This window comes from Microcebus murinus, chromosome 25, assembly GCF_040939455.1.
Source record: "Microcebus murinus isolate Inina chromosome 25, M.murinus_Inina_mat1.0, whole genome shotgun sequence".
Lineage (NCBI taxonomy): Eukaryota > Metazoa > Chordata > Mammalia > Primates > Cheirogaleidae > Microcebus > Microcebus murinus.
The window spans coordinates 239,017-258,348 of NC_134128.1; the positions used below are offsets into that span (position 1 = coordinate 239,017).

Here is a 19,332-nt window from a genome sequence, read left to right on the forward strand (position 1 = left end):
AAAAATAAAATTGACACACCATTGGCTAAGCTAACTAAAAGCAGAAAAGAGAAATTTCTAATAAGCTCCATCAGTAACAAAAGAGGAGATATCACAACTGATTGCAAAGAGATACAAGATATAAGTTATGAATACTACAAAAATCTTTATGCACACAAACTGGAAAACGTGGAGGAAATGGACAAATTTCTAGAAACACACAGCCTCCCTAGGCTCAATCAGGAAGAAATAGATTCCCTGAGCAGACCAATCTCAAGAGCTGAAATAGAAACAGCAATTAAAAATCTCCCTAAGTCAGAGGAGAAAATGGCGGAGTAGGGGTGCCCTCCTGGCTCTCTGCTCCCAGAGCAAATAGTGAAGAAAGCGGATAGCCACACTCCAGCGATCTACACTTCCAGGAGACCAGCTTTGCCAGCCTGCAGACACTCAACAGGAAATAAGACCATCTACAGCCTAAAGCAAAGGTGAACCGACCATTCTTCCGCAAAACTCGGGGATTCGGAGGCACACATCAGGGAGGGAGCGAGGCGAGGCTTAAGCCGCTGCCGGCGGGCAGTGGCGCCAGCCTCTAACCGGCGCTGAGAAACACCCCTTCCCACACCGAGCTCCACTCCCACGTAGGCCGGGAGGTGCCTGAAGCTGGTGAGAAGTGGCAGCGCGGGATTAAGCTGTGTGGAGAAGAGACTAGAGTAGGGAACGCGCTGAGTTCGCCAGAGCACACAACGGCCGGCCGCGGTTTAAGGCGGGGGAGGGTCCGCGCGCAGCAACCGCTCTCCGCGCATCAGGAACCAGAGCCCTGCCGAACACTCCCAGGTCAAGAGTAAGGGGAGTTTACACAGCAGGAGGCTTTGACTCTGGATTTGGAGGAGGTTTGGGATAGCACTGAGAGGTCAGAGTGCACAAAGTTAGACTCCTTGATCCACTAGGACCCCCCTCCCTCTGCCCCTCCGGCACCACCGCTCCGCCCCTGCATTCCAGCGCTGACTCGGCATTCCAGCGCGGACTTGCGCTCGGGGTTTGGAGAGGAGGCGCAGAGAAAGCGCTGGTACGCGCCGCTGCTCCACCAATTTGATATTGGACCGTCACTTGCTGCACAAGCGGCACTGACTCTGTGCTCAGAGAGTAGACCCTGCCTGGATGGGGCAGAGCTACAGGGGAGATTGATTGCCCTTGGCGAATTTAAGGCAGAGAAAGGGTGCCTTCCACACTCTCCTGCGACCCGGTGCCCCGCCCTGGGCTCCAAAGTCTCTGCCCCAGCCTTGGGGGCGGAGCTGAGATAGAAACTGTTCTCATTCCTGCCGCTTATCTCCACCTGGGTAATTCAAGAGACAAAAGGCAGGGACAGGTGGGTCCCATTGACTGCCTGCCAGCTTTTGATCAGTCTCACCCTGCACAGGTCTCCTGCACGCTGCGCCCAGAGTGTGGAGCGCTGGGCCTTGCAGGAGGCAGCCGTCAGTGGCTATAAGGCAGAGATATTTTACGGACCCCCACACCCGGGGATTTGGGGCTAGGCCTTTGGCTCCAAAGTTTGTATCCCCGCCTTGGGGGTGGAGCCGAGATAGAAACTGCTCCGGTTCCTGCCGCTTATCTCCACCTGTGGAATTAAAGAGACAGAACAAGGGGCCTAGTGGGTCTGGCTTCAGGACAATCTCTCACTGCACAGGTCTCCTGCGCTCTGTGTCCAGAGTGCAGAACCTGCCTGGCAGGAGACACCCACGAAGGAAGTTACCCTTAGCTGCTATAAGGCAGAGCGTCTTTACATCTACCACCGTCCTGTTTCTTGTGGCTGAGCCTCGGCCCTAAAGTTTCTGTCCCTGCCTTGGGGGCAAAGCTGAGATAGGAACTGTTCCCATTCCTACCGCTTATCTCCACCCGTGCAATTAAAGAGACAGAAGATGGGGTTCCCTGGGTTTGGCTACGGGCCTGCCGGCTTCTGGCCAATCTCTGTCTGCACAGGTCTTCTGTGCTCGGTGTCCAGGCCCTGGAGTTTGCCTGAGCAGAGCCGAGCCTTGTAGGAAGCAGGCTTCAGCGAATACAAGACAGAGAGACGTTACTACCCACACACTCTGGTGACTTGGAGCTGGGCCTTCGGTTCCAAAGTCTCTAGCCCCACCTTGGGGGTGGAGCTGAGAGAGGAACGGCTCCAGTTCCTGCCATCTATTCCCACCTGTGTAATTAAGGAGACCAGCAGGAGGGGTAGGGTAATTAGCTGTTTCCCCTCCTCTACATCTCGGACTGCTGGATCCCCAGCGGGTTGAGAGACCTGCAGACACCACCCCAGCGAAGGCTGCTGACAGAGAGCAACTCCACCTACTGGCTCAGAAAATAAATAAGACGTGTGAATACCCAAACGAAAACCTAAAGGAAAGAAACAACAACTGAGCAAAATGGGAAGAAATCAGCGAAGGAACTCCGGAAATATGAAGAAACAAACGGAAAACACACCCCCAAAGAGGAGCACCAGCCCCTTAGAAACAGACAACAACCAAAACCTGGCAACTAAAATGACAGAAGAGGAATTTCGAATGTGGATCATAAGAACACTCACTGACCTGCAACAACAACTCAATAACCAACACCAAGAAAACAGAAAAAACCTCCAGGAAATGGAACAAAGGTACAACAAAGAGATTGACATAGTGAAGAAAACTTTAACCGAAGTCCTGGAGATGAAGAATCAACTCAGGGAACTACAAAATACTGTGGAAAGTCTCAAGAACAGGGTGGATCAAGCAGAAGAAAGAATCTCAGAGCTTGAAGATAACACCTTCCAATTAAATAAATCAGTCACAGAAATACAGCAGAGAAACCAGAGAAAAGAGCAAAGTCTACAAGAGCTGTGGGATTATGTGAAAAAACCTAACGTGAGGGTCATAGGTTGGCCGAAGGGGAGGAAGACAACACTCAGGGGCTGGACAAGCTTTTTGAAGATATAATAGAGGAAAATTTCCCAGGCCTTGCTCAAAATCTCGATATACAAGTTCAAGAAGCCCAGAGGACCCCTGGGAGATTCAATGCAAACAGGAGGACGTCTCGTCATGCAGTCATCAGACTGACCAAAGTATCAACTAAAGAGGCCCTTCTAAAAGCTGTAAGACAAAAGAAGCAAGTAACATTTAAAGGAAAGACAATTCGAATAACATCAGACTTCTCTAATGAGACTTTACAAGCAAGGAGAGACTGGGGCCCCATTCTCACTCTTCTGAAACAAAACAATGCCCAGCCTAGAATCCTATTCCCTGCAAAACTAAGCTTCATATATGAAGGAGAAATAAAGACATTCCCAGACAAGCAAAGCCTCAGAGAATTCACCAAGACAAGACCAGCCCTACAAGAAGTTCTCAAAACAGTGTTACACATCGAACACCATAATAGAAACTCACGAATATAAAAAAAAAAACAAACAAACAACAACAACAAAAAAAAAAAAAACCAACACCCAATGATTAAAGGCCAGATATCTCTATGGCTCAACAGAGAAATCAAAGCAACAACATCCAACCCAAGAGAATGAACAGTAATTTACCTTACCTATCAGTTCTCTCAATAAATGTGAATGGCTTAAACTCTCCACTCAAGAGACATAGGCTGGCTGAATGGATAAGAAAATACAGGCCAAGTATATGCTGTCTTCAGGAAACACATCTAACCTGCAAGGATGCATATAGACTAAAAGTAAAAGGGTGGAGATCAGTATGCCAGGCAAGTGGAAGCCAAAAGAAGGCTGGTGTGGCTGTTCTAATTTCAGACGATTTAGTTTTTAAACCAACAAAAGTAGTGAAAGACAAAGAGGGTCATTACATAATGGTGAAGGGCACAGTTCAACAAGAAGAGATAACAATTTTAAATATTTATGCACCCAACTTAGGTGCACCCAGTTTCATAAAGCAAACCTTACTAGATCTAAGCAAATGGATTAATACCAACTCCATAATCACTGGAGATTTCAATACCCCACTGACGGCTCAAGACAGATCCTCCAAACAGAAAATTAATAAAGAAATAATGGACTTAAACAAAACTCTAGAACAATTGGGTCTGACTGACATCTACAGGACATTCTACCCCAAATCCACTGAATACACGTTCTTCTCATCAGCTCACGGGACATTCTCTAAGATTGACCATATCCTAGGACACAAAGTAAATCTCAAGAAATTAAAAAAAATAGAAATCATACCATGTATCTTCTCAGATCACAATGGAATAAAACTAGAAATCAACCCTAACAGAAACTCACATTTCTACACAAAAACGTGGAAATTAAACAACCTCCTACTAAATGATTACTTCGTAAATGAAGAAATCAAGACGGAAATAAAAAACTTCTATGAAGAAAACGACAATGGAGAGACAAGTTATCAACTCCTCTGGGACACAGCTAAAGCTGTTCTGAGAGGAAAGTTTATCTCCATAAATGCCTATAATCAAAAGTCAAAAAGATCACAAATAGACAATCTAATGAAACGACTCAAAGAGCTGGAAAAAGAAGAACAGACCAGCCCCAAACCCAGCAGAAGGAATGAAATCAACAAGATCAAATCAGAACTAAATGAAATTGAAAACAGGAAAGCTATTCAGGAGATTAACAAAACAAAAAGTTGGTTCTTTGAAAAAATAAACAAAATTGACACGCCACTGGCTAAGCTAACGAAAAGCAGAAAAGAGAAATCTCTAATAAGCTCCATCAGGAATAAAAAAGGAGATATCACAACCGATCCCAAAGAGATACAAGATATAATTTATGAGTACTACAAAGATATTTACTCACACAAACTGGAAAATGTGGAGGAAATGGACAAATTTCTAGAAACACACAGCCTCCCTAGGCTCAACCAGGAAGAAATAGATTCCCTGAACAGACCAATCTCAACAGCTGAAATAGAAACAGCAATTAAAAATCTCCCTAAAAAGAAAAGTCCCGGTCCAGATGGCTTCACACCCGAATTTTACCACATTTACAAAGAAGAACTAATACCTATCTTGCAGAAACTATTCCACAACATCGAGAAGAATGGAAACCTCCCTGACAACTTTTATGAAGCGAATATTACTCTGATACCAAAACCAGGAAAGAATCCAACAAAAAAAGAAAACTACAGACCAATATCCCTAATGAATATAGATGCAAAAATTTTCAACAAAATCTTAGCTAACCGAATCCAGACGCTTATCAAAAAAATAATCCATCATGACCAAGGGGGCTTCATCCCAGGAATGCAGGGATGGTTCAACATACGCAAATCTATAAATGCAATTCACCACATAAACAGAAGCAAAAACAAAGAGCACATGATTCTCTCAATAGATGCAGAAAAAGCTTTTGACAAAATTCAACACCCTTTCATGATACGAACACTCAAGAAAATAGGCATAGAAGGGACATATCTAAAAATGATACAAGCCATTTATGACAGACCCATAGCTAACATCATACTGAATGGGGAAAAATTGAAAGCATTCCCACTTAGAACCGGAACCAGACAAGGCTGCCCACTATCTCCACTTCTATTCAACATAGTACTGGAAGTCCTGGCTACAGCAATCAGACAGGAAAGTGGAATTAAAGGTATCCAAATAGGGGCAGAAGAGATCAAACTTTCACTGTTTGCTGATGATATGATATTATATCTAGAAAACCCCAAAGATTCAACCAGGAAACTTCTGGAACTGATCAATGAATTTAGCAAAGTCTCAGGATACAAAATCAATACACAGAAATCAGAGGCATTCGTATATGCCAACAACAATCAAATCGAAAACCAAATTAAAGACTCAATACCCTTCACAATAGCAACAAAGAAATTAAAGTACCTAGGAGTATACTTAACCAAGGAGGTAATAGACCTCTACAGGGAGAACTATGAAACACTGAGGAAGGAAATAGCAGAGGATGTAAACAGATGGAAATCCATTCCATGCTCGTGGATCGGCAGACTCAACATCATTAAAATGTCTATACTACCCAAACTGATCTACAGATTCAATGCAATACCTATTAAAATCCCATCAGCATTCTTCACAGATATAGAAAAAATAATTTTACGCTTTGTATGGAACCAAAGAAGACCCCGAATATCAAGAGCAATTCTAGGCAACAAAAACAAATTGGGAGGCATTAATATGCCAGATATCAAACTATACTACAAAGCTGTTGTAATTAAAACAATCTGTACCTGCTGATTTTCTTCATGTATCAAAAAAAATAAAAAAATAAAAAAAAAAAAAAAAAAAAAAAAAAAAAAAAACAATCTGGTATTGGCACAAAAATAGGATTATTGACCAGTGGAACAGATGTGAGAATCCTGATATAAAACCATCCTCATATAGCCATCTAATCTTTGACAAAGTAGACAAAAACATACGCTGGGGAAAAGAATCCCTTTTCAATAAATGGTGCTGGGAAAACTGGATAGCCACTTGTAGAAGGTTAAAACAGGACCCACACCTTTCACCTCTCACAAAAATCAACTCACGCTGGATAACAGACTTAAATCTCAGGTATGAAACCATTAGAACTCTAGAGGAAAATGTTGGAAACACTCTCCTAGACATCGGCCTAGGCAAAGAGTTTATGAAGAAATCCCCAAAGGCAATCAAAGCAGCAACAAAAATAAATAAATGGGACATGATGAAACTACAAAGCTTCTGCACAGCCAAAGAAACAGTCATGAAAGTAAACAGACAACCTACAGAATGGAGAAAATTTTTGCATCCTATGTATCCGATAAAGGACTGATAACTAGAATATACTTAGAACTCACGAAAATCAGCAAGAAAAAATCAAATAACCCTATTAAAAAGTGGGCAAAGGACATGAACAGAAACTTTTCTAAAGAAGACAGAAGAATGGCCAACAAACATATGAAAAAATGCTCACCATCCCTAATCATCAGGGAAATGCAAATCAAAACTACAATGAGATATCACTTAACTCCAGTGAGAATGGCCTTTATCAAAAAGTCTCCAAATAACAAATGCTGGCGTGGTTGTGGAGAGAGAGGAACACTCCTACACTGCTGGTGGGACTGCAAACTAGTTCAACCTCTGTGGAAAGCAATATGGAGATACCTTAAAGCGATACAAGTGAATATACCATTTGATCCAGCAATCCCATTGCTGGGCATCTACCCAAATGATCCAGTGACACTCTTCAAAAAAGACACCTGCACTCGAATGTTTATAGCAGCACAATTCATAATTGCAAGGCTGTGGAAACAGCCCAAGTGCCCATCAATCCAAGAATGGATTAATAAAATGTGGTATATGTATACCATGGAGTACTATTCAGCTCTAAGAAACAACGGTGATATAGCACATCTTATATTTTCCTGGTTAGAGCTGGAACCCATACTACTAAGTGAAGTATCCCAAGAATGGAAAAACAAGCACCAGATATATTCTCCAGCAAACTGGACACACAGGTGCTACAGGAATAGGGTATTGGGGAGGTGGGAGGGGGGAGGGGGGCGGGTATATACATACATAACGAGTGAGATGTGCACCATCTGGGGGATGGTCATGATGGAGACTCAGACTTTTGGGGGGAGGGGGGGAAATGGGCATTTATTGAAACCTTAAAATCCGTACCCCCATAATATGCCAAAAAAAAAAAAAAATCTCCCTAAAAAGAAAAGTCCCGGTCCAGATGGTTTCACACCCGAATTTTACCACACTTACAAAGAAGAACTAGTACCTATCTTGCAGAAAGTATTCCACAACATCGAGAAGAACAGAAACCTCCCCGACACCTTTTATGAAGCGAATATTACTCTGATACCAAAACCAGGAAAGGATGCAACAAAAAAAGAAAACTACAGACCAATATCCATAATGAATATAGATGCAAAAATTTTCAACAAAATCTTAGCTAACCGAATCCAGACGCTTATCAAAAAAATAAATCCATATGACCAAGTGGGCTTCATCCCAGGGATGAAGGGATGGTTCAACATACGTAAATCTATAAATGCAATTGACCACATAAACAGAAGCAAAAACAAAGAGCACATGATTCTTTCAATAGATGCAGAAAAAGCTTTAGACAAAATTCAACACCCTTTCATGATACGAACACTTAAGAAAATAGGCATAGAAGGGACATACCTAAAAATGATACAGGCCATATATGACAGACCCATAGCCAACATCATACTGAATGGGGAAAAATTCAAAGCATTCCCACTTAGAACTGGAACCAGACAAGGCTGCCCACTATCTCCACTTCTGTTCAACATAGTGCTGGAAGTCTTGGCTACAGCAATCAGACAGGAAAATGGAATTAAAGGTATCCATAGGGTCAGAAGAGATCAAACTTTCACTGTTTGCTGATGATATGGTATTATATAGAAAACCCCAAAGATTCAACGAAGAAACTCCTGGAACTGATCAATGAATTTAGTAAAGTCTCAGGATACAAAATCAATACACAGAAATCACAGGCTTTCATATATGCCAACAACAATCTAATTGAGAACCAAATCAAAGACTGAATTCTCTTCACAATAGGAACAAAGAAATTAAAGTACCTAGGAATATACTTAACCAAGGAGATAAAAGGTCTCTACAGGGAGAACTATGAAACACTGAGGAAGGAAATAGCAGAGGATGTAAACAGATGGAAATCCATACCATGCTCGTGGATCGGCAGACTCAACATCATTAAAATGTCTATACTACCCAAACTGATCTACAGATTCAATGCAATACCTATTAAAATCCCATCAGCATTCTTCACAGATGTAGAAAAAATAATTTTACACTTCGTATGGAACCAAAGAAGACCCCGAATATTAATAGCAATTCTAGGCAACAAAAACAAAATGGGAGGCATTAATATACCAGATATCAAACTATACTACAAAGCTGTAGTAATTAAATCTATATGGTATTGGCACAAAAATAGGAATATTGACCAGTGGAACAGATGTGAGAATCCTGATATAAAACCATCCTCATATAGCCATCTAATCTTTGACAAAGCAGACAAAAACATACGCTGCGGAAAACAATCCCTTTTCAATAAATGGTTCTGGGAAAACTGGATAGCCACCTGTCGAAGGCTAATACAGGACCCACACCTTTCACCTCTCACAAAAATCAACTAATGCTGGATAACAGACTTAAACCTAAGGCATGAAATTATTAGAATTCTAGAGGAAAAAGTTGGAAACACTCTCCTAGACATTGGCCTAGGCAAAGAGTTTATGAAGAAGTCCCCAAAGGCAATCACAGCAGCAACAAAAATAAATAAATGGGACATGATCAAACTACAAAGCTTCTGCACAGCCAAAGAAATAGTCATGAAAGTAAACAGACAACCTACAGAATGGGAGAAAATTTTTGCATCCTACACATCCAATAAGGGATTGATAACTAGAATATACTTAGAACTCACAAATATCAGGAAGGAAAAATCAAATAACCCTATTAAAAAGTGGGCAAAGGACTTGAACAGAAACTTTTCTAAAGAAGACAGAAGAATGGCCAAAAAAGATATGAAAAATTGCTCAATATCTCTAATCATCAGGAAAATGCAAACCAAAACCACAATGAGATATCACTTAACCCCAGTGAAAATGGCCTTTATCAAAAAGTCTCCAAACAATAAATTCTGGCATGAATGCGGAGAGAGAGGAACACTCCTACACTGCTGGTGGGACTGCAAACTAGTTCAACCTCTTTGGAAAGCAATATGGAGATACCTTAAAGCGATACAAGTGAATCTACCATTTGATCCAGCAATCCCATTGCTGGGCATCTACCCAAAAGATCCAATGACACTCTACAAAAAAGACACTTGCACTCGAATGTTTATAGCAGCACAACCCATAATTGCAAGGCTGTGGAAACAGCCCAAGTGCCCTTCAATCCAAGAATGGATTAATAAAATATGGTATATGTATACCATGGAGTACTATTCAGCTCTAAGAAACAACGGTGACATAGCACATCTTATATTTTCCTGGTTAGAGCTGGAACCCATACTATTTAGTGAAGTTTCCCAAGAATGGAAAAACAAGCACCACATATACTCACCAGCAAATTGGTATTAACTGAGTAGCACCTAAGTGGACACATAGGTACTACAGTAATAGGGTATTGGGCAGGTGGGAAGGGGAGGGGGGCGGGTATATACATACATAATGAGTGAGATGTGCACCATCTGGGGGATGGTCATGATGGAGACTCAGACTTTTGGGGGGGGGGAAATGGGCATTTATTGAAACTTTAAAATCTGTACCCCCATAATATGCCGAAATAAAAAAAAATTTAAAAAGTTAAAGAAAAGGTATCCATAAAAAGGTATCCACAAAAACATTTACTCCCGTAATATTTTGAAATATCAAAAAGAAATATTAATAGTGGGTTATAGTGGGTGTTAACAACTGTGAAGGCTTGAGTTTTTGTCATACTACAAGCTAACTAGTTAGGCTCCCACAATTACGTGGAAGATGAAAGAATGTATGTCACTCTTCCTGGTCAGACACGAAGCATGACATTGTACTCACAGCAAGAGCAGTGGCCAGTGTCAGCATTTGTACCAGTTCCCCAAGCCTGAGTAAGATGTATTAAAGAGAAAAACCATAAAGTAAGGGACCCAAATCTTTTATGATATGTAGTAACCTGCCTGATCTCAAGGAGATATTATCTTTATTATTAAATATATTGGATAGTAAATGAACCCACTTTTTGTTTTGAAGGGAAATACTATCTGTATGTTCCAAGGCTGCTTGTTATAAAAACATTCTTTAAGAGATAGTCTGGAACAAAGGTAAAAAGTACCTCAACTTACAAGTTGTATAGAAATGCAACAGACCATGAAGAATTTTTGTTCAATAATATTTAACATTCCCTTCTTGTTATCTATACTGTCTTGGTATGTGGTGAATTATTTCATAAATATCCCACTCCATTGGCCACTATAATTAGTCTGACCAACAAAATCTAGAAACAAATTCATTTGTGTTTCCTTATATAGCACATAATTAAGGCTACTATCAATACAACTCCAAGCAGCAACAGGAAGTCAACCTGAAGTATTGACCTCAACCATGCCTCCCAGAGTCCTGAACACAAATGTCAAAGTTTGAACAAATGATTTAAACTTTCAGAGTCTACCTTAGAATGCTAGGTGGATTTCTCCAGATGATTTTGTACTGACTTTTACAGTGGCTTGAAACATTTGCCTAGGTACTGCAGGATGTACTAGAGATTTACACACTGCACACAATCCCACAAGGAGGAAGCCTAAGGGTGATTCTACCATTTAGAGCTGCCCCGGCCAGTGAGTTGAGGCTGACCTGAATGTCTTCCATGGCTGAGGTGGTGCCAGTGATCATTTTTGTTAAAGTCAGGGACTACCCAAGATTTCAAAGGGCATTTGGTTTTCATGTCTTCTTACTCTCCCTAAAAATGTAATGGTTTCCCAGTCTTTCCTTGTTTTTAATCCCCTTTAAATGTCTAAAGTATAGTATTCCGTTTTTTGAGGATGCCTCTTAATTTGAGTTTGGTGGTTCTTTTCCCCATAACTATATTAAAGTTGTGCATTATTGTCTAGAATGCCACAAAAGTGACATCTTTCTCAGTGTATGATGTCAGGGTGAATATGATGTTAAAATATTATTTTTGGTAATGCTAAATTTGATCACTTCGTTAAGATATTGAGTACAAGGTTTCTCTATTCTGTAATTATAATACTATTACTGTCTTTGTAATTAATAAATATTTATTTGGCTGGAGATACTTTGAGAATATGCACACATTCTTTTTTTTTTTTTCTTTAACTTTTGCTCACCATTTTAATGAAGAGTGTTGGATTTTGCCTGCAGGAAATGTTGGTGTAGGGTTCTAATGGTGATTTTATATTTCCTTTATACATTTATTTATTGGAATTATTTTCTAAGGAAATTTTGTCCATTATCATCATTTATTATATTATTCAGCTATGTATTTATATAGGTGTAGAGTCATGGATATTTATTTTATTCTTTGGATTATAATCTAATACAATATACCATTAATTATAATGTTGCTAAAATCACTCTAGATTTGGCCATTGGGGATACTTTCAGGTTAGCTCTTGTGCCTTTCTGACATGTGCATCAGTACTTTTCCCTTCTTTCCACTCTTTGTTTCCCCTTTGCTACTCTCCTATTCTCAGCTATAGAATTTGATAGCATTAAACTTTCCCCCTTCAGCCACTTGGATTAAGCTAATCTAATAATCTCCCCTTTCTTTAATAGTTATTGGTTCAACCCATTTTTGTTCAATTAAAGGAGTGGAAGGATTTCTTTCTGATCTCTCAAAAGATACCCTCTATCTTCCCTCAGAATACACATTAGTATGTGATGTGTGAGAACACTATTTATACATGCCTAGTGTTTAGGCAAAGGAACATTTAGGACACTATAAGTGGGAAAACACTCTATGAAGCCTGATGATTTAACTGAAACATCAAAAGGCAAAACATTCAGATGTGAGATTGAGGGAGCCCTTCATGGGATCTAGGTCTTCCTTAAAGTCAATAAATGTATTTTCTATTTAAGCCAGATTGGGATTAATATTTCTTTGTCACTTGTAACTAAATCACTATTTCTTTAAATTATGCTTTTTCTGCATCTACCAATCCAGTTGCCATTTACATGACCAGTGACTAGAAAGGATGCACTGATCTTGGAATAATGATTTTATACTACCTGTCTTGCAGGTAATTTGTCAGCTCCAAATAGCTTCCAGTGTTCATCATGATTATATTGTTTCATTATATGTCTCTGCCTAAATATACAATTTAATAGCAGAATTTTTTGTTGTTATTTCCCTATATCATGGTCCACTACCATGCGATGGCTGACCAATGGATGACCTCCAGAGGAAACTTGAATAGCTATGTGCTATGTTCCTTTTGTCAAGGAGCAGAATAATGTATGTACAAATAGGCAATGGGTAATAAGAGAGAAATCTGAACTGAAGCTATCTTTTGGTTTAGCTTTCTATACATTGCTACTCCACTCCTCAGTTCTAGCCACAGCCAGGCCTGCAGGTAATCAAAGGAGGCAGTAAGAAATAGGTGGCATGAAGCACTACCTCTCCATCTGTTCAATCATACATCAGGCAGCAAACCAATTATTCTGATCTCCTCTGACTTAAGTGATTCCTCATTCTTTGAAAACTGCTTGACCATCTAGTATCAACCCACCTCAAGGAAATGTGCTCATTCCAGAAGCTACATCCACTCATTCATTTGTACCCTTGCTCAATTTATAACTTTTCATTGCTTATTTGCATTGAAACTGACTGTAAAGTCCCAAGTCATCATTCTTGCTAAGCTCTGAATTCATATTAGGCTTAGTCATCTTGCCTATTGGGGCTTTAATAAACTTAAAGAAGATAACCAAATGTACAACGTTCTGATTCTTATTACCGCAGTCTATGCAGATCTGTCTTGTCTTCATCAAGCTTCTCCTGTCATTGTACATGGCAAACTGGAGGGCATAGCGGAAAGACCTGCAGGTACATCAGAGCAGCAATAGCATTGCTGTAGTGAGAACAGAAGTAGAGAAAAGACATTTGTGTAACAGAACTCCATCTTTAACAAACAATCCAGGCCATGACTTTCTACTAGAAAAGCCTGGGAAACTCTAGGCCCCTGAAGAACAGCCTACGAGAGCCTTTCTTTTTTCCTTCTACCAGCAGCGTTCCCCCAAGTACTTCCCCCAATACTACCACCTGCTTGCCTCATAAAAGTAAACTTCAAGTAGCATTCTCTGTTTGCATCAATTCCTCAAGACAATATTCTGCTTGCTTCTTTCAACGTGTTTAGCTTTGATTCTATTTTCAGCTGCTCTAGATTTTGACTCAGTGATGACTTCGAACTCAGGTTTTAGCTCCTCTATCCAACCTAAGTGTTTGAAAGAAAGGTTCACTAAGATAAAGATGATTTTTAAAAGCTGATCTATCTTTTCTCTTGTAATAAAACAATTTTTCCTGGCACTTTAGAGTATGGGAAACATCATACTGTTAGATAATGACAGCATTTTATGTGCCGGCAAACTGAGAATAAGACTAAATATCACAGAATGTTTTAGCATAGATTTTCATCAAGTGACATAACTCCATTTTCCACTAAAGCTAATTGAGATTATAAATGAGATCTTGGTTTTGTAATATAATTATAATAACCAGGAGATGATGGAGTGGTGGTTTTTTGTTTATTCTATTTTGAAAACATTTCATACTAATGTAAATATAGCAGCACATGTGTCTAGAATGATTGGATGTGCCACCCAGTTCTAATGAGTATAAAATCTATTTTGGTAAAATTATATTTAGTGTAGGTTCTAAAAAACTAGGATCTTTTTTCATATGTGTGTATGAAAAGTATGACTCAATTTTCTCTATCACGATTTACAAGAAGTATCAATAGCACTTCAATTACTGATGCACCATTGATTCAGCATATTATCCCCATCAATAGTGATTTGATTACAGCAGGTAACTTGTGTCTACATACCTAGGGAACTACATAAATAGCTTCATCTGCAGAGAATGATATTCTGGTTAAACAGGTCATTATAACTTCTTTAATTTCAAATAATGCCCCCAGAAAACATTATATCATAAAAATCTGATTTAAAGAGATTTTTAAAGTTTAGTTTTTATTACTTCTAAGTTTATATCTTACTTTAAGCAATAATGTGAAAAGATATGAAATAAACAAGAAGTTATACAAAGTGAGATTTATTATTATGTCAATACAGATCCTTGTCCTCAGAAAGTTTAAACCTAACTTTTAGTGAATAGCACAAAATATTTATATATTATCATTTATATTTTCCAGAAGAATGATTGTGGTGTGTGCAGGAAGTGATGTTAGAGAGTCCTGAGCGATGACCAAATATCTTTATCTTGGTGTATTTGCAATTATTTTCAGATTTCTGAAGGAACATGATGAGAAGCCCAATTTACCAGCGCTGGCTTTCTCATAGGTGAGCCCTCCCTGCCTCTTGACAGCACGTTCTGGGGTTTTCTGGGTGAGCTCTACACTGACCAGGTTAACATTAAAAGACTGCATGTAGGGTAACTCCTGCTTTTTCTTGGAATATTAAAACATGTCTATTTAGGTTTTATTTGGGGGCTAAGAAGTTTCTTAAAATGTGAGATTATTATAACTCTTCCCTAAAACATATAATTTCATATTAGACTTACACCCAAACATAGATTATAAAATCTTAATCTTTCTCCTGGTTTCTTAATTGAGATAAGATTGGTTTAAATTCTTAAAAAGATTAGTACTTAAAGTGATATTAGTTAATTTTTAATAGAGTAGATCCCTTACCTTTTTACAGAATATTCATGTCTTATATTAAAAAAATACTCTTAGTAGAATATTTTCTTTTAGCTTTTTTGTTTAACTTGCATATGATATTATTCATCTTAAAATAGGTTTAAAATTTATATTTCAATTTATTTTTAATTACAATTCTATCAAAAGACTTCTTCCATTTTTCAAAATGACTGCCTAATTTTATAGTTTTCTTAATGCCACCACAATTTACTGTTGTTTATCTCTTCTTTTATCCATTTAACAAAGTGCTCAAATTTATTAATTTAATTGCTGAATGATCAAATGTATGAAGTACATATCAAAGAAGCAATGATGAAGGAAAAAAGACAAAATTCCTGATTTTATAGAGATTGCAATCTATTTGTGAAGGTATGCATTAATCTAATATGTACATAAAAATGTAAAATGTTATCTCTGTTAAATGTTATAAAGAAGAATAATCTGCTTAAAATGGCTTGTTTGTTATGATTTGGTCTAATCAGTGTCTTACCTGAGGCTTACCTGAGAAGGTGTACAAGACTACTCAAGAGACTACAGCAGCGTTCCTAGAATAAATGCTGACAAAGTATGTGCACATAACAGGGTGGTGGAGAAAGAAAACAGGCATATTTATAAATATTTACATGAAATTATTGTTATCTTTTTCTTTATTATTCATCTAATAATGCATACATAAATCCTGGTAAATATTTTAGATTCTCCCATTGAGATAGTTTTCTAGAAAAGACTATTAGAAAAAACTAAGAATTCTGAATGATGAATTAAGAAGTATGGATGATTAATTTTTCTTATATTGCCCATTTTTTTCTATGAAGCTTCAGATTTATCTAGATAACATTCTAGATAATTCTAGATAACAATCTAGATAACAATGTTATCTAGATAACATTCTACCTGTTCTTATCCATTTCCAAATGAGTGGATTATAAAAAATTAAGCCAATCTGGAAGTGTATGTGTGTGGTATAGGTAAAGGAAGGTAGTAATGATATTCTTCATATAATAAATTTTTATGTGATCACTATAAATGATTCAAGTAATAGAAAGAAGCAGAATAAGAAAGGAAAACATACTCAAAATCCAATCACTCCAAATAATTGAAATTTATATTTAATAAAAGTAATTCATATATCTCTCTATGACTGCATAAAGATAAATAACATATAAATAGGCTGACAAAATGTCTTCATGAAAACTGCTAAAATATTTATAAGCTATGACTCATATTTTACTTTAATTCAAAATAAGAAAATAATAAAAAACTGCAAGAATTGCTAAGTAGATAAATATTTCATCATGTGAAATCTATTAGTTTAAATGAATCAATATGAGGGTATTGACAATTCATTATTATGATACTTATCTAATGTAGATAATGGCTGATGGGCTCTGATTTTTAATCAGACATTAAATCACTAATCTTCAGACTAATGCAAATTAAAACTACAATGAGACATTATCTTACACCAATAAGAATGGTTATTATTAAAAAGACAAAAAATAACAGACGTTGGCAAGGATGTAGAGAACAGGGAATACATACACTAAGTTACATATTGATTTTTGTACATGATGAGAGATAAAGGTCTAGTTTCATTCTTCTACATATGGCAATCCAATTTTCCCAGCACCATTTATTGAAAAGTTTGTCCTCTCCCCAGTGTATATTCTTGTCTACTCTGTCAAATATCAGTTGGCTATAAGTATGTGGCTTTATTTCTGTGTTCTCTATTCTGTCCCATTGATCTGTGTGTCTAGTTTTATGCCAGGACCATGCATTAAAGACTTGAAAGTAACACCCGAAACCATAAAAATACTAGAAGAAAACCTATGCCTAGGGAAAACTCTTTTAGACATTGGTCTAGGGAAAGAATTTATTACTAAGACCTGGAAGCACAGGCAAAAAACCAAAAATAAATGGGACTTAATTAAACTACAAAGCTTTGGCACAACAACATAAATAATCAACAAACAGACAATCTAGAGAATTGGAGAAAATATTTGCAAAGTATACATCAGACAGAGAAGTAATATCCAGAATTTACAAGGAATTCAAGCAACTCAACAATAATAACAAGAAAAACAAAATTAACCCTATTAAAAAGTGAGCTAAGGAAGTGAATAGACATTTTTCAAAAAAAGACAAATAGCGAAGAAGTATATGACAAAATATTCAACATCACTAATCATCAGAGTAATGAAAATTAAAACCACAATGATACATTATCTTGCACCAATCAGAATGGCTATTAAAACGAGAAAACATAACAGATTGGCAAGGATGTTGAGAAAAGAGAATTCTTTGTTTTACTTTTTTTTTTTTTTTTTTAAGAACATGTTCTGTAATACAGAAAAGAGAATTCTTATACACTGTTGGTGGGAATATAAATTAGTACAACCTATGTGGAAAACACTATAGAGATTTCTCAAACACTAAAAATAGAACTATGATACAATCCATCAATCCCATTTGGGTATTTTTCCCAGAAGAAAAGAAATATATGAACTTTAAAAGAAATTGTTCATTGAGCCTTATTATTTTGGAATACTGATATGAAGCCCAAGCTAGACTGCTGGAGGTACTTGATCCAGAAAACAGCCATCGTGAACTGCCAAATATGAAAGTGAAGCATCCTAGATTAACCATTTTCAGTGTAGCTGCCAGATGATTGTGGTCACATAAGTGACTCCAGGTAAGACTACCTGAGAAAACACCCAGCTGAGCCCACCACAAAATGTTGACCCACAGAATCATGATTAAATACAGCTCTTGTTATTTAAGCCACTAAATTTTTTTTTTTTTTTTTTTTTGAGACAGAGTCTCACTTTGTTGTCCAGGCTAGAGTGAGTGCCGTGGCATCAGCCTAGCTCACAGCAACCTCAAACTCCTGGGCTTGAGTGATCCTTCTGCCTCAGCCTCCCGAGTAGCTGGGACTACAGGCATGTGCCACCATGCCCGGCTAATTTTTTATGTATATATCAGTTGGCCAATTAATTTCTTTCTATTTATAGTAGAGACGGGGTCTCGCTCTTGCTCAGGCTGGTTTTGAACTCCTGACCTTGAGCAATCCGCCCGCCTCGGCCTCCCAAGAGCTAGGATTACAGGCGTGAGCCACAGCGCCCGGCCTAAGCCACTAAATTTTGAGGTGATTTCTTATGAATTAGTAGATACTCATAAAACAGGATACTGGGACCACACTGGTTAATCTCTCTTATACTCCACAATCTCTTCCAGTAAGATATAATGGTACTATGGGTAAATAAAACCAGCCTTGTATACTGTCAAATGTCTTAACTTATTCTTTAATGTAGTGATACAAGGTACCAACTTTACAGAGGAGGACCTTTATACCAACATGCCCTGCTGAACTAATGATCTCTAAAACATCAGCTGCATCATCATAAACCTGAAAAGAGGCATGGTGTTCATTTCTTTTTAAAAGAAAGTAACAAGGGGTGGGGTGAGGGAGAAAAATATAGAAGCTTGTCAAATGAGTTACACAGTACTAGCAATCTGAAACTTGGCTCATCCTCCAAAATGATAAATTCTGTTGACTGTCTCACTTTCTCTTAAACTATTCTTAAAAATGTGTGGAGAGAAAGACTGAGTGTAATCTCTAGCATAATTCACGAATATAGGTGGGAGAAAAGAAAGAAATTCATAGCACATGAAAGTGTTCCCTGCTGCTTCCCCAATGACAGTCTTAATTTCCCCTTTCTCCTGAGACAGAAAAACTAGTTTTACCACTGCCAGGTGATTGTATTTTATTGAAAGTATCATTGGAACTAATTGTTTTCTCTCACTGAAATTTCTGGATGTGCCAGATTCACACTTATCTAGACTCACAAAGCAGGTGTTGAGATTTTGTGGTAACAAAAGGATCTTTCTTGGGTTCATTAAAATAGGGCCTTAATTATAACAGATACTTACACTTGTGGTCTCACAAGAGTAGGACCTATTGCTCTCCCTTTTATGGGAAACGGATT

General features: G+C 38.1%; 1 protein-coding gene across 1 annotated transcript in view; it reads right to left on the reverse strand.

Annotated features, from left to right (window-relative positions):
* Window positions 1-10,121: 10,121 nt before the first annotated feature.
* Window positions 10,122-19,332, reverse strand: part of LOC105881716 (coiled-coil domain-containing protein 7-like) — a 162,720-nt gene continuing 153,509 nt past the window's right edge. Inside the window, exon 14 of the mRNA XM_075997578.1 lies at window positions 10,122-15,903. The gene's annotated coding sequence lies outside the window, so the exon portion shown is untranslated. The remainder of the gene's footprint in view (window positions 15,904-19,332) is intronic.